This window comes from Tenrec ecaudatus, chromosome 15, assembly GCF_050624435.1.
Source record: "Tenrec ecaudatus isolate mTenEca1 chromosome 15, mTenEca1.hap1, whole genome shotgun sequence".
In the NCBI taxonomy this organism is placed as follows: Eukaryota; Metazoa; Chordata; class Mammalia; order Afrosoricida; family Tenrecidae; genus Tenrec; species Tenrec ecaudatus.
In genome coordinates this window covers 98544585-98547846 of record NC_134544.1, presented here as the reverse complement: position 1 = coordinate 98547846, position 3262 = coordinate 98544585, and the positions used below count along the sequence as shown (strand labels likewise).

The window sequence follows — 3262 nt, the reverse complement described above, 5'->3', positions numbered from 1 at the left end:
CTGTAACTATCGTCGACTGCTAAAAGGACAAACAGATCTGTATTGGAAGACGTAAGACCAGAGCACTCCTTAGAAGTAAGGATGGCAAGACTTCATCCTACATACTTTGGAAATATTGTCAGGAGAGACCAGTCCCTGGAGAAGGCATTGTGTTTGATAAAGCTGAGGAGTGGCAAAAATAGGAAGCTTTATTTTGTTTTCCTTTAAAAAAACATCATTTTATTGGGGGCTCTTACAGCTCTTACAACATTCGATACATCAATTGTATCAAGCATATTTGTACATATGTTGCCATCATCTTTTCCAAGACCTCTTCTACTTGAGTCCTTGGTATAATTTTCTCTTTTTTTCCCTCCCTTCTCCATCCTCCCTTCCTCATGAATCATTTATCAATCATTTTTGTTATTATTTTGTATCGTACAATGTCCTTTGTGTCTCTTCACCCACATTTCTGTTATTCGTCCCCTTAGGAGGGGGTGCTATATATCCAACCTTGTGATGAGTTCCCCCTTTTTCCGCCGTCCCGGGCCATCCCCCTACTCTCATGATGTAGCTACTCCCACTACTGTTCCTGAGGGGTTTATCTGTCCTTAATTCCATGTGCCCAGAGCTCTTATCTGTACCAACGTGTGTTCTCTGGTCTAGTCAGATTTGTAAGGTAGAACTGGGTCATGGTAGTCCAGGGGGAGGAAGCATTAAGGAACTAGAGGAATGCTGTGTGATTCATCTGTGATATACTACACCTGGAACCATTCCTTCCTTATAACCCTTCTGTGGGGAGATATGCAATTGATATCCAATTGTCTACAGATGGGCTTTGGGTCTCCACTCCAACCCCTCTTGTTTGCATCGATATAGTTGTTTGTTTTAATCTTTTGATACCTGATACCTGTTCTCATTGACATCTCGTGATCACACAGGGTAGTGTGCTTCTTCCATGTAGGCTTATTTGCTTCCCTGCTAGATGGCTGTTTGTTTGACTTTAAGCTTTTAAGACCCCAAATGTTGTATCTTTTGATAGCTGGGCACCATTCACTATCTCCACCACATTTGCTTATACACCCATTTTGTCTTCAGCAATCGTGTTGGGAAGGTGAGTATCAGAGTACCAGGTTATCAGAACAAAGTGTTCTTGTGTTAAGGGAGGCCTTGAGTAGAGACCCAAAGTCTGTCTGATATCTTAATATTTAACATATAAATACATGTACATTGGTCTCTATCCCTTTCATTAAACATTAATATATTTACATATATACATGCCTATAGTGATACTTCTGTAAATAGCTTTTGCCTCCAATTTCTTTCCTCTACTTCCTTTCACCTTCCTCCTATCCCACAATCATGCTCACCCACCATTTGACTCTTGGTAATTCCTCTCGGATACATTGCACTTGCCAGGCATTATACACCCTCCTGTTCCCTGATCTGTGAGTTTGTTGGCTCCCCATTCCCCCTCTCCACCACTTCCTCTGCCCTGTCCCCCAACACAGCTCCCACTGCTGGTTACATTGTTTTCTCTTTGGGATTGTTCATCCTGCTTATTTTATATAGAGACATAGGGCAAAAGAAAAGCAAAAATAAACAAAGCAAAACGAATACTTACCTGGCAGGGGAGATACCATGATCACGAAGGTGGTTTTCCCAGGGCGAGGTTTATTCATCCATTGCATTCCGGATGTGGTGACCTCTGCGATTTCCCCAAATGTGGGAAAATAGACTGCATCATTTGTGGTAGTGGGGGACTGCAGATCAGGTCTGATGAGGTGCCAAGCCCTGTCCCCCAAGTCAGAAGTCTATTTTCAGGATTCCTTGGGGACTTGGTTACTTTGCTGCCCTGTTGCACTTCCTTTGATTTCACCCCGCGGTGTCTGGGGCAAACTGGGCACACTTTCTGCACAGTGTCTCCAGTGCTGTCCCCAGTAGCACTAGGGTTCAGCGAAGGAATCCCATGTCTCCTGGTGGGGCCAGCCACACGGTCCTCTGTGTGGATTGGCTGCTCCAAGCAGGGATGTCGTCCCCAGGGTTTGGTGGGCCATGATGAGATTCTCACTCTCACTCTCACTCTTGCTTGCTCTCTCCCTCATAGTTTGGGTCTGGACCTCATCGTGTGGGTCTGGACAGATCAGCAAAGAGCAAGGTTCTTGAGAAGATTGATTGACACAATGGCTCCATCAGTGGGCTCAACCCTGGCAATAATTATGACGACGGCACGGGACCGGGCAGTGTTTGGTTCAATTGTACATTGGCTATGGGCTGGAAGCAATTCGATGACACCTAACAACACAGAGCAGATCATGAATCCTGTGTCCTAAGACATCGCTGGGTGGGTTTAAACCACCAACCTTTCAGACATGTGTGTACACTTCATCATTTGCATCATGTAGAAACCTCAGTGGCCCTGAGTCTGATTATAAAATCTATCCTTGAGCTTTATCAAAACTCTGGTGCTGGGGGCACCTGTCCGGGTCTTTTTCCCTCCATAAGGCACAGGCGCTTTTACTGCAGGTGAGAATATTTCCTACTTTTACAATACCACTTTTGAATTTGGAAACACCAGGGAAGACTACAAAACCAGTAAATAAAAATGGAGAGATTATCTAGGAACACAGTGAGACAGAGCAGAATCCCCAAACTGAAACCATCTACAACTGGTCCTTGGCCTGATCCTGCGCTCTTCGGGTCCTGAGCGCCCCCTGGAGTCCAGTCTCTTCCCTGCAGAGGAGGTTTGTGTCTGGGCTCTCACTGACTTCCCACATTGTGTCACTTACATTAATGCATGATCATTTCCTCGACATTCATGCTCTTTCTAATCATCTGCAGAAAGAGAGTGTTCTTAGAGTTGTCTCTGGAGATGGTGAATTGACGCTTTGCTCAGTCTGTGTATAATGTAGTCCCACCAGAATAACTAATGTATACAACCCACTGCAGGCCCTTCACTGGAGCCTGATGGGAACAATGCATTTCACAACTATTGAAGGTGAATCCAGACGCTGCACAGGAGAGTCTCCGAGACACCCCACCACCACCACGACTTTCTCAGATCGCCCCCAGATGGTGCTCACACTGGACACCTACAAACACAGAAACACCACGATTAGAGGACACATACACAAACAAATGTACTCGATATTAAACACACACAGCAAGGGTCTACAATGATTACCATGTAAAATGGACAAAGATTGGTGCAAAAGTAGTTTTGTGTATTTGTATTATTAATAGTTATGATATGTATTGATTGAATTTTATATCCTGGATGGCT

General features: G+C 44.5%; 1 pseudogene; it reads left to right on the top strand.

Annotated features, from left to right (window-relative positions):
- Nucleotides 1–1595: 1595 nt before the first annotated feature.
- On the top strand, nt 1596–1783 carry LOC142428235 (U1 spliceosomal RNA; annotated as a pseudogene).
- Nucleotides 1784–3262: the final 1479 nt, after the last annotated feature.